This window comes from Impatiens glandulifera, chromosome 1, assembly GCF_907164915.1.
Source record: "Impatiens glandulifera chromosome 1, dImpGla2.1, whole genome shotgun sequence".
NCBI classification, from domain to species: Eukaryota; Viridiplantae; Streptophyta; class Magnoliopsida; order Ericales; family Balsaminaceae; genus Impatiens; species Impatiens glandulifera.
Genome location: NC_061862.1, coordinates 49,449,111 through 49,463,345, shown reverse-complemented (window position 1 = coordinate 49,463,345; position 14,235 = coordinate 49,449,111). Strand labels below are relative to the sequence as shown.

The 14,235-nt window shown below is 22.6% G+C and overlaps 2 non-coding genes across 2 annotated transcripts; both read right to left on the bottom strand.

The window, feature by feature from the left end:
- Nucleotides 1–12,443: 12,443 nt before the first annotated feature.
- On the bottom strand, nucleotides 12,444–12,530 carry TRNAS-GGA. The gene has a single exon. It is a non-coding gene; the product is annotated as a tRNA-Ser (tRNA).
- A 743-nt stretch (nucleotides 12,531–13,273) lies between these two features.
- TRNAF-GAA lies at nucleotides 13,274–13,346 on the bottom strand. The gene has a single exon. It is a non-coding gene; the product is annotated as a tRNA-Phe (tRNA).
- Between the last annotated feature and the right edge of the window lie 889 nt (nucleotides 13,347–14,235).

Here is a 14,235-nt window from a genome sequence, read left to right as displayed (position 1 = left end):
GGTTTTTTTGCACAGTTCTACTTCGAACTCTTGTTTCGAGTGTGAAAGATGATCACTTTAACTATTGAACCACTTATAATTATTGATATCTTTTATTTATAATTTTGTGTATGCAAAGTGATATATATCTTTTATAACTAACAAAATTTTGAATTTTTGATTTGTTTTAGTGAAATTCATATAAAAAAATATTAGACCCTCTTTATATTAATAAGCTAAAATTATATTTTCAATATATAAATATTATTTATTATTTTGTGTTAAATTTAAAATGTAGGTAAATAATATAAAAATAAATAAATTAATTATAAATTATTTTTCAATAAAAAAATATTAGTTATAGTCAAATATAAATTTTAGACAAATAATGATAAATAATAATTTATTTTTATTTAAATATATCGCAAGTTAATTTTTAAATAGATTATTATGTATTTATATATATATATAATATAATTTTAAAAATGGTTCATATATATATAATATAATAATATAAAAATAATAAATACAAATAGATTTAAATATATACATATAAATATTTAGTACACAAATTATAGAAGAACATATTAATATAATTAAATTAATTTTTTATTTTTAAAATGGATTAATTCTTAAATGGTTAATGTTTCATTTATTTTTAAAGATAAAAATAAAAAAAATTATATAATTTTTAAAAAATGGATGCTTATTATTCTTTATAATTATTTTTTTTTTAATTTATTAAATTGTTAATGTTGATTATACATTTTATTTAACTCTGGTCTCCAATGTGATTTCTCCAATGTGAAAGATGATCACTTTAACCATCATACCACTTATGATTGATGTGTTTTATTAATAATTTTGTGTATGCATTGCATGTTATATTTATTATAACTAAAAAAAATTGAACACAGATGATATTATTTTATTAATAATCTAAACTATATTTTCATTATAAACTCTATTATTTATTTTTTGTATTAAATATAAAATGTAGATAAATATTTTTAAAAATTAATTTATTTATACTATATTTTCAGTATAAAAAATATTAATTACCCGTCAAATATAGGTTGTATACCAATAATCAAAAATAATATTTTATTTTTATAAAAATATATCGAGAATTAAGTTTTAAATAGATTGTTATATATATAATATATAATTTTAAAATATATATATATATATAATATAAAATTATAAAATTATAAATACAAATAGAATTATATATATATATATATATATTACAAATTTTATAATATGTGTTAATCTAATTAAATTAATTATTTATTCCTTAAAATTGATTAATTCTTGAAATTTTAATTATTTGTTTAATTTATTAGTTTAAATAGAAATACAAAAAGAATAATTTTTTTTATATAATTTTAAAAAATGTTGTAGAATTATATATATATATATATATATATATATATATATATATATATATATATATATATATATATATATATTAGTAAACATTTATTATTCTAATATAATTAAATTATTAAATTATTCTTAAAATTTATTAAATTATTAATATTTGACAATTCATTTCATTTATTAATTAAAGAGAAATTAAAGAAGGATTATAAAAAGTCTTATTCGTTTTCTTATTCAAACCTAATCACTCATTGACTACAAACAGTGCCCATTTATTTTCACGCTAAGATCCAAATAGCAAATCAATATTTAACTATTATATATATATATATATATATATATATATATAATTAAAATAATATATTAAAAATATATTCTTAATTAATAATAATCTAATCTATTACTTATCTACTCTAATATTATCCAATATAATTTATTATCTACTGTAATATTATCTCTTCTATCTAAATCAAATATTATAAAATTTGGTTACTAATCTAGAAAGCATTTATATGTTGCCAATTATTTTTATTTTAAAAATATCCTGCTAATTATAAGTTATTAAAAACTTAAAGAATAATTGCTATTTCAAAATTGAGATTCTATCATTTTTTTCAATCTCTAATTTAAGTTCATATGAGTCTATGACATGTCTTAGAGAGTATATACATGCACCAGAAATTATGATTTAGTATTACCAATTAAAGCAACATGTTTGCATGTAAATAAAATTCTATGAAACTTGATTTTTGATCATATATAACATAGATAATTAAACCCCATCATACAATTTTGTGAACTTATTTTAAGTATTTATAATTTGCTTGATTTGGCGGCTAAGTCTCTTTCGGTGGTATATCGTGATGCTTAGGATCTGGTCATCCTGGTGCCAACCTTTGAGTATGTATGTCTAAAGACTGAAAATCGGCATTATTTTGGTGATTCTTCTCCCATTCAGTTAGTTTGAACCCATATTTTCGTGAAAGGATGTGGCTCTCTAATGTCATAGACTGACCGAAGTCTACTGTGAATATCAAACTTATAACCATCACCATCAGAATGAGAGCTTTTGATAATATGAAATTTGTCATAGTGTTTGTATAGATATGAATAAGGGAAAAGTTTGATGAGATTTTAAGGATTAACTTCAAACTATTTATATTGAAAAAAAAAAGTAAGAGCCACTTACTAATATTAATTAGATTTTGTTTGTAAAAAATATAAAATAAAAGGGATAAATAGATGTGGTCTACACATGGATGGATAAGATTGTGTGAATCTACAATAAGTCTAGTTTGGTTTTAAAAATTATTCTAACAACATGAATAATTATATTAAATTTGAGTTATTTTTCTTTTCAGTAACATAAATCCTATTAAGATATTTTTTTTTTATTTTTTTTTAAAGTGAATAATTTTTTTTTATTAATCCCAATATCTCAAATAACACATATACTTTATTTCATGAATCAAATCATGATAATTTATACATTTTTTAATTAGAGACAAATGAAACAAGGAATGTAAAAAGTGTTATATGTTTTCTTATTCAAACCGTTCCACGAATTGACTCATTACTCTTTCGCTAAAATTTAAATTAACAACGTGTCTCAACCCAACTATCCAATTTTTATTATTATCATTATTATTTATATATATATCCAATGTTACCCGAGCTCTAATTATTCGCGAACAGAAGTACCTTAGGATGTTCATGACCAATCGGATCTAACCACTCCTCATTTGCAAGGATTCTAATTCTGGTTCTTATCCACAAATATAATCTATATATAATTATATACATATATATTTAATAATGTCTAATCTAATATTTTAGAGATTTACTACACTCTACATGCACAATCATTGATTATCTCTTCTAAACTAATAAATATTCTCACTTAAAATAAATTTATCTTTCTTAATTATTTTTTTTTATTATTTTTTATTTTCTTTCTCCTACAATATATATTATAATAATATATTACTTTTTATATTTTATCTCTCAATATTTATATATATATAAACTTTTATTTTTCTTAAATATATTTTATCTTGATAATAAAAATGAATATCTATAATTTATATAATGAGAGAAAAAAATTAATGAAAGGATATAAAGTTAAATATAATTTATAAATATATATATAAAGATAAATAAAATATTTAAATAAATTAAAGAGAAAAATTAATTATTATTATTATTATTTTATTTTCTCTCTCTTACCATATATATAATAATAATATATTATTGTTTTTTATATTCTCTCATTATATATATATATATATATATATATATATATATATATATATATATATATATATATATATATATATATATATATATAAACTTTTTTTCTTTTAAATATATTTTATCTCTGGATAATAAAAGAAAATTTTGAGTAAATGACCTCAAAGATTGACTTATTTGAGGTGGTGGCAAAATATAATTTTAATTGCTTTGTGGTGTTTTACATTTTTTTGACAAAATTGCCCCATTCGCGGAACGCGAAGAGGGCTTAACGTTCCGCAAAGTGGATTAGGTTTAGTATAAATACTGTAATTTTTCCTTTCATTCATTTCTTTTTTCTTTTTTCTCTCTCTACTCTTGTTCTCTCTTTGATGGCCACGACGACGGCGGGGAACACATCATACAGATAAGAAAACTCTAACCCTAAATTGATTTATCTTCATTTCAAACCCTAACTCTAAATTGATTTATCTTCATTTGAAAACCCTAAATCAATTTATGTTTATCTTCAAAATCGATTTAAGCTGTTCTTATTGTTCATATTGGTTAATATTGGTTTTACTATCGTTGTTCATATTGTCAATGATGAAATTTGCAGATAATCTCGTCGATATGGGTTCCGTTTCAGGGAAGATTCACTTATCGTTTCGCGTTTCGCATTTCGCGAAGTATTTAGCACAGTCGGCACGTAAAACGGCACGGATGACACGCAAAACGGCACGCGAAGCGGCACGGTTGGCACGCGAAACGGCACAGTCGGCACTCATGACTTCTTTTTTTGTAACTTGTAATAATAATTTCTGACATTCTGTTCTGTTTAACTAATGACAAATTTATATTTATTTGGTTAAATTTTCAAAGAAATTCAATTTTGTTGTTGACTATTATTGTTATATTGAATTTTTGTTGTAATATTGAATTTTGTTGATTATTGACTCGGCTTATGAAGATTCCACCCGGTCAAGCTATTATGTGGGGGTGGCTGATCAAGTCATGGGATTCTACGAGAGGAAGTACATGTAAAACGCGACGTTGTAGGCACCGCTTGGTTAAGTAATTCATTGAGACCCGATGTTAGAACAAAAAATCAGCTCTTTCTTTGGTATAATAGCTGGTTATTTGTATTCATTATTGATTTTGATTGAGAAATATGCAGAGCAAAATGCTTGAGATTCAATTTTTTTCAAATAATGCTGTATTCTCCAATTGATATTTTGGACTATTTTTAATCATTTTTGCTCTATTGTTGTAATAACTAATGTTTTTTTAACTACTCAATTGGTTTTTTCAATTTGATAAAACAAACTGAAAATTCAATATTACAATAATAGTCAACATCAAAATTGAATTTTTTGAAAATTTAATCAAATAAATACAAATTTGTCATGAGTTAAACAGAACAGAATGTCATAAATTATTATTACAAGTTACAAAAAAAAAGTTACGATGGGTGCCGACTGTGCCGTTTCAACTTTCACGTGCCGACCTAGCAGCTTCGCGTGCTGTCCGTGCCGCTTCGCGTGTCGACCGTGCCGCTTTGCGTAACGCGAAGCACTTAGAAAAACGCAAAGTACTTAACAAAATGCAAAATACTTAACGAAACGCGAAGTACTTCGCGAAATGCGAAACGTAAGTGAATCTTCCCTGAAACGGAACCCATATCGACGAGATTATCTATAAATGTCATCATCGACAATATGAACAACGATAGTAAACCAATATTAACCAATATGAACAATAAAAACAACTTAAATCGATTTTGAAGATAAACATAAATTGATTTAAGTTTTTAAATTAAGATAAATCGATTTAGGGTTAGGGTTTTCAAATGAAGATAAATCGATTTAGGATTAGGGTTTGAAATGAAGATAAATCGATTTAAGGTTAGAGTTTTCTTATCTGTATGATGTGTTCTCCGCCGTCGTCGTCGCCGTCAAAGAGAGAACAAGAGTAGAGAGAGAAAAGAAATTAAGGAAATGAAAAAATCTGAGTATTTATACTAAACCCTAATCCATTTCGAGAAACGCTAAGTCCCTTCGTTTTTCGCGAAAAGAGCAATTTTGTCAAAAAAAAAAGACCACAAACGCAATTAAAATTATATTTTGCCATCACCTCAAATAAGTCAATCTTTGTGGTCATTTACTCAAATTTTCCTAATAAAAAATAACATATATAATGATATAAAAAAAAATTAACACACACTCTCTCCACAAACCAATTCTCAAACTAACCTAGTTTGCCGTTTAACTTCCCAAACTAACATACTTTTTTTATTAATTTCAAAACTAACCTACTTTACTATTCAGTTATTTTTTTAATTTATTACATTTAAATTCATTATATATATATATATATATATATATATATATATTTTAAAATTATTATTTTTATAAATTTAATAAATTTAAATTATTATTTTTATAAATTAAATTATTTATATTTTGATATATATATTTTAAATTATTATTTTTATAAATTTGATTATTTATAATTTAATATATATTTTAAATTATTATTTTTTATAAATTTGAAGAGTGTGGCCTCTTATCCACAAATATAATTTACTTAAATTTTCATTTACAAGGATTCGAATTAGGGTGTTCAACAGGTTGGTTAACCGGTTAAACAGTTCCGGTTAAGTTCGGTTTTACCTTTTATTTTTACAAACCGATTAACCGGTCAATATTGGTATCAATTTTACTAGTTTTTGTTTTACTTGTTTAAGTCGGTTATCCAGTTTAATCGTTAACTAATAATTCAATTTTTTAAATTAAGTATTAAACTTATTAAATGATTTCTTTTTCAAAATTCTTGTTTGTACCTTACTTTTATGGTATTCTACATTATCTATCTTATAATATATTATATAAAAATATAATATATTATAATGATATTTCCTAGATATATTTAAAAATATATTATAATATATTATATTATTATAACAATATAATATTACAATAATATAATATAATTCAAAAAGTCTCTTATTTGTATATTAATAGCCATATAAATTAATTTTTTTTAAACAACTGTACAAATTATAATTTAAAATTTAAAATAACTTATATATATTATTAAATATTATTTATAATATATGTAATATTTACAAAATAACTAATATAAATATGATTAAATTATTATGGTTTATCGGTTAAACCGCTAAAAAAATAGTTTAACCGAAAACCAAACCGTTTAACCAATAAAAATTAGTTAACCGGAACCATTAGAATCGGTTAACCAATAAACCGATAATATAAAACCGGTAAGCTATCGATTCGATAAAATTATCGTTTTTCGGTTTTTTTTCACAATTCTACTTCGAACTATTGTTTCGAGTGTGAAAGATGATCACTTTAACCATCAAACCACTTATAATTATTGATATCTTTTATTTATAATTTTGTGTATGTAAAGTGATATATATATATATATATATATATATATATATATATATATATATATATTTTATAACTACCAAAATTTCGAAATTTTGATATAATCATAAATAATAATTTATTTTTATTTAAATATATCAAAATTAATTTTTAAATAGATTATTATTATTATATATATATATAATATATAATTTTTAAAAATGGTTCATATATATAATATAATAATATAAAAATAATTAATACAAATAGAATTAAATATATACATATAAATATTTATTAAACAAATTATAGAAGAACATGTTAATATAATTAAATTAATTTTTTATTTTTAAAATGGATTAATTCTTAAATTATTAATGTTTCATTTATTTTTTAAAGATAAAAATAAAAAAAATTATATAATTTTAAAAAAATGGATGCTTATTTTTTTTTATTATTAATTTTTTATAATTTATTAAATTGTTAATGTTGATTATACATTTTATTTATTAATTAGAGAGAAATAAAAAGGATTTTAACTCTCGTCTCCAATATGAAAATTGATCACTTTAATCCTCATACATACCACTTATGATTATGATTGATGTGTTTTATTAATAATGTTGTGTATGCATTGCATGTTATATATATTATAACTAAAAAAAATTGAATTTTGAGTTTTTTATAAAATTCACAGATAATATTAGACCCTTTTTATTATTAAGCTAAATTATATTTTTAGTATAAACTCTATTATTTATTTTTTGTATTAAATATAAAATGTAGATAAATAATTAAAAAAATTAATTTATTTTTTACTATATTTTCAATATAAAAAATATTAGTTACACGTCAAATATAGATTGTATACCAATAATAAAAAATAATATTTTATTTTTATAAAAATATATGGAGAATTAAGTTTTAAATAGATTGTTATATATTTAATATATAATTTAAATATATATATATAATATAAAAATATATAATTATAAATACAAATAGAATTATATATATATTATAAATTTTATAATATGTGTTAATATAATTAAATTAATTATTTATTCCTTAAAATTGATTAATTCTTGAAATTTTAATTATTTTTTTAATTTATTAGTTTAAAAAGAAATGAAAAAAAGAATAATTTTTTTTATATAATTTTAAAAAATATTGTAGAATTATATATATATATATATATATATTAGTAAACATTTATTATTCTAATATAATTAAATTGTTTTTTTATTCTTAAAATTTATTAAATGATTAATATTTGACAATTCATTTCATTTATTAATTAGAGAGAAATTAAAGAAGAATTATAAAAAGTTTTATTCGTTTTTTTATTCATATTCAAACCTATTCACGGTTTGACTCATACAAGCAGTGCCCATTTACTTTCACGCTAAGATACAAACACCCTACCGTGCCCATTTACTTTCACGCTAAGCTCCAAACACCCTGCATTTATTCTCACGCTAAGATTCAAATGGCAATTCAATATTTAAGTAATTTAACTATTATTATATATATATATAATTGAAATAATATATAAAAATTATATTCTTAACTAATATTAATCTAATCTATTACTTATCTACTCTAATATTATCCAATATATTATATTACTTATCTACTATAATATTATCTCTTCTATCTAAGTCAAATATATAAAATTTGGTTACTAATCTAGAAAGCATTTAACTGTAGCCAATTATTTTTATTCTGAATGTCCTGCTAATTATAAGTTATTAAAAAGCTTACAGAATAATTGCTATTTTAAAATTGAGATTCTATCATTTTTTCAATCTCTCAAATTTAAATTCATATGATATGACATGTCTTAGAGAGTATATGCATGCACAAGAAAATTATGATTTAGTATTACCAATTAACATGTTTGCATTTAAATAAAATTCCATAAAACTTGATATTCATCATATATAACATAGATAATTAAACCCCATTATACAATTTTGTGAACTTATTTAACTATATATAATTTGCTTGATTTGCGGCTAAGTTTCTTTCGGTGGTATATCGTGATGCTTAGGATCTGGTCCTCCTGGTGCCAACCTTTGAGTATGTATGTCTAAGGACTGAAAATCGACATTACTTTGGTGATTCTTCTTTTATTCAGTTAGTTGGAACCCATATTTTCGTGAAAGGATGTGGCTCTCTAGTGTCATGGACTGACCGAAGTCTACTGTGAATATCAAACTTATAACCATCACCATAGAATGAGAGCTTTTGATAATATGAGATTTATCATATTGCTTGTATAGATATGAAATAAGAGAAAAAATTGATGAAATTTTAAGGATTAAATTCAAACCATTTACATTGAAAAAAAAGTAAGAGCTATCCACTAATATTAATTAGTTTTTGTTAGTAAAAAATATAAAATAAAAGGGATAAATAGATGTGATCTACACATGAATGGATAAATATTGTGAATCTATAATAAGTCTAGTTTTGTTTGAAAAATTATTCTAACAACATAAATAATTATATTAAATTTGAGTTATTTTTCTTTTCAGTAACATAAATTCTATTAAGATATTTTATTTTATTTTTTAAAAGTGAATAATTTTTTTATTTATTAATCTCAATATCTCAAATAACACATATACTTTTCTTCATGATAATTTATATATTCATTAATTAGAGACAAAAATGAAACCAGGAATATAAAAAGTGTTATATTTTTCTTATTCAAACCAATCCTGAATTGACTAGTTACTCTCTCGCAAAAATCTAAATTAACTACATGTCTCAACTTAACTATCCCATTTTAATTATTATTATTATTATTATTTTTATTATTATTATTATTATTATTATTATTATTATTATTATTATTATTCAATGTTACCGTAGCTCTAATTAACCACTTCTCATTTGCAAAGATGAGTTCTTATCCACAAATAAAATAAAATATAATATATATATATATTTATAATAATAATGTCTAATATAATATTTTAGAGATTTACTACACTTTGCATGTACAATCAATGATTCTCTCTTTTAAGCTAATAAATATTCTCTCTTAAAATAAATTTATTTTACATATTTAATTTTTTTAATTTTCTTTCTCCTACAATATATATAATAATAATATATTACTTTTTATATTTTACTTCTCATTATTTATTTATATACATATAAACTTTTATTTTTCTTAAATATATTTTATCTATTGATAATAAAAAAGAATATCTATAATTTATATATAATGAGAGAAAAAAAATTAATGAATGGACATAAAGTTAAATATAATATATAAATATATATATATAAAGAGAAATAAAATATTTAAATAAATTATAGAGAAAAATTAATTATTATTATTTTATTTTCACACCCTTACCATATATATAATAATAATATATTATTTTTAACTAAACAGTTATGGATGACTTGATAATTTAAATTGACTAATTAGATATGGTATATTTTTGATATTCATAGGAGTGCGTCTATGTTTTTTTTTTTTTTACTAATATGATATTTTTTGGGCATGCATCACCTTCATTATTGGTTGGAAAATTGAAAAGTGGGAGAAAAGAGAGAAGAGAGAGAAATTATTTTATTTTTTCAGCTAATCAGATTATACCACGTCATTCTCTCTCTTATTCTCTTCCCTAATCATTTCTCTTTCTAATAATATCTAGTCTTATTCCTATTTTGGCATTTTTGATTTTCGGGCCCCGATTAACAAAGGACAAGAAAAATTCTCTAGTTATGAATCGGGTATAGAACTAATGTGCGACGCTTGGTTACCATTTAGAATTCGTTATTATATGTTTGTTCTAGTTTTTGTTGTTTTTGATGTTGAAACGGTTTTTCTTTATTCATGGGAAATGAGTTTTGACATATTGGGTCTATCCGTATTTATTACGGCGAGGGATGAACAAAAATCCAGAGCTTTGATTCAGAATTCTCTTGATTCATCCCCTCATGAGGAATTACCAAAACATTTGACTCTTTACCCATTCCAATATAAAGGATTAGTTAATCAAATAATACATAATAAATGGGTCGGTTTGAAAATAAATGAATTACTAGTGGTAGAATATTATTCTCGTCAGACTTAAAGCTAACTAAAATAATAAGGGTTCGGACAACTTTATTTCCTTTCGGCGAAGTAAATTGACCTAAAGTTAAGATAAAAAAGGGGCGTTGACCCGGATTGGGTTTTTCTCCAATTTCTATATCAGAGACCATCCGGTGTATTTTCATTCTTTGTCTACCCTTTTTAGTTCCGGCATTTTCCGTGCCACATCAATTAGAAATAGAGAATCTATATTAAAGAAAGGTCAAACTCTTGCAATAAGTATGGCTATTTGAGCCATTACAGTTAGTAATATCTGTACATTAGAGCATATGCAGCGCATGACCGGTGCCCGCATCGGACAGCGTTAAAAGGACAGGTCATTGCTTTTTTTTTATGCGTTGTATGTAAAAGCAAATGGCGGGTCATTGTTTTTTTTAATTTGATGCGTTGTATATAAAAGCAAAAAGAGGGCAGCAAGCTATATAGTGCATGCCCCTGAATTTTTAATTATTATATAATATAATATACTCTATAATATATAATATAGAAATATTAGTTATATATTTAATTAATAAATATATATTTTAAATAAATTAATATATTTCTCCTATTTTTTCTTATTTTTAAGTACCTCAACTTCTCAAATTTTTTCTTATAATATAGGAATATTAGTTATAATTTTTTCTTATAATATAGGAATATTAGTTATATATTTAATTATAAAAATGTTTTTAATATTATAATATATTTTAAATTATAAAAATATTTTATTATAATATAGAAATATTAGTTATATATTTTCAAATTTTCTTATAATATAATATAGAAAAATTAGTTATATATTCTCAAATTATTCTTATAATGATTTTAATATTATAATATATTTTAAATTATAAAAATATTTTATATTTTAATTTATTTAATATTAGTTATATATATTTAATTAATATATATATATATATGTTAAATAAATTAATATATTTTTTATTAATTATATTAACACGTTTTAAGGGTTTTCCAATTTATTTAATGTTTTTAATATTATAATATATTTTAAATTCTCAAATTTTCTATGATATAAGAATATTAGTTATATATTTAATTAATAAATATATGTTTTAAATAAATTAATATTTTTTTATTAATTATATTAACATGTTTTATTATTTTTAAAAATATATTTTTATAATAATTTTAAAAATGTAATTTTATAATACTTAAAAATAGTATAAAATAAAAATAACATTTTAATTATTCAGAAAATGGCGGGTCGGAAACATTGAAGTGTTTTGACCTAGTACAACATGTGCCTGCTTTTTCAGCTGAGGTGGAAGATTGATTTGACAAAATAAATGGGCAGAGATCTTATGCACTAGACATGCTCTTAAGGAAAGGTATGAAAAGAGAGGGATTCGAACCCTCGGTAAACAAAAGCCTACATAGCAGTTCCAATGCTACGCCTTGAACCACTCGGCCATCTCTCCTACATAATGATTATGACCCAAAAGCGAGTGAAGAGTGAGTCATTCATATTAGATTATTGGATAGATAGACCATTCTAGCTATAAAGAAAGTTTTCATCAAAAAAGGGTAGAGGCGAGGGATAGACCCTTCTACAATTGCCACCTGTGTCCGTGTTCCCGAGGGAACCCCTCTTTTTCAAGAGGATTCGCGGCATGTCAAGCCCTGGTAAGGTTCTTCTCTTTGCATCGAATTAAACTACATGCTCCACCGCTTGTGCGGGCCCCCATCAATTCCTTTGAGTTTCATTCTTACGAACGTACTCCTCAGGCGGGATACTTAACGCGTTAGCTACAGAACTGCACGGGTCGATACGCACAACGCCTAGTATCCATCGTTTACGGCTAGGACTACTAGGGTATCTAATCCCATTCGCACATATTTTGAATTATCTAGTCATCCATAAATATTTAGTTAAAACAAGAATTATCAATAATCGGAAATAAAATAGAATTATCAATACTAATTCTATTAATATCGGAAATAAAACAGTTATGGATGACTTGATAATTCTATCCAATATTAACAATAATTGGAAATAAAATAGAATTACCTTTCTAGAAGATATTCGAGACCCATCTATAAAATAGATGGGGTATATCTCTAAACGAGATAAATATGTATTACAATAAAGACTATTAATAAATATGTATGTTGAGCCATATCAACAAATTTATAGAATAGATACTCATACAAATGAATCATGTGCCAGGAACCAGATTTGAACTGGTGACACGAGGATTTTCAGTCCTCTGCTCTACCAGCTGAGCTATCCCGACTATTCCCGATGAATCATCCTAATTTTACCAGAGGATTTGGGCTATGTCAATTAAAAGGATGAGATAAAAGGGTATTACAAAATTTTATCTAGACCTTGGAGTTTCCTGTATCTTCAAAAAAACTTTGTCAATTTCAATACGAATAATGATATGGACCCTGAATCTTTCAAAGGGAAATTCCTTGCTCAAAGATGTTCATTTATTTATACTTTATGTACTTTATAAAACTAGTTATTAAACTAGTTTCCGAATAAAACATATATATATATAGTTATATATATATATATATATATATATATATATATATAAACTTTTATTTCTCTTAAATATATTTTATCTCTTGATAATAAAAAATAACATATATAATGATATAAAAAAAATTAACACTCCCTCCACGAACCAATTCCCAAACTAACCTAGTTTGTCGTTCAACTTCCCAAACCAACATACTTTTTTCAATTCATTCCAAAACTAACCTACTTTATTATTCAAACTCAGTTATTTTTTTAAAAATTATTAATTTATTTCATTTAAATTCATTTTATATATATATATTAAAATTATTATTGTATAAATTTAATATATTTAAATTATTATTTTTATAAATTAAATTATTTGTATTTTGATATATATATTTTAAATTATTATTTTTATAAATTTGATTATTTATATTTTGATATATATTTTAAATTATTATTTTTTATAAATTTGAACTCTTGTCTCGAGTGTGGCCTCTAATCCATAAATATAATTTACTTAAATTTTCATTTGCAAGGATTCGAATTAGGGTGTTCAACAGGTCGGTGAACCGGTTAAACAGTTCCAGTTAAGTTCGGTTTTACCTTTTATCTTACAAACCGGTTAACCGGTCAATATTAGTATCAGTTTT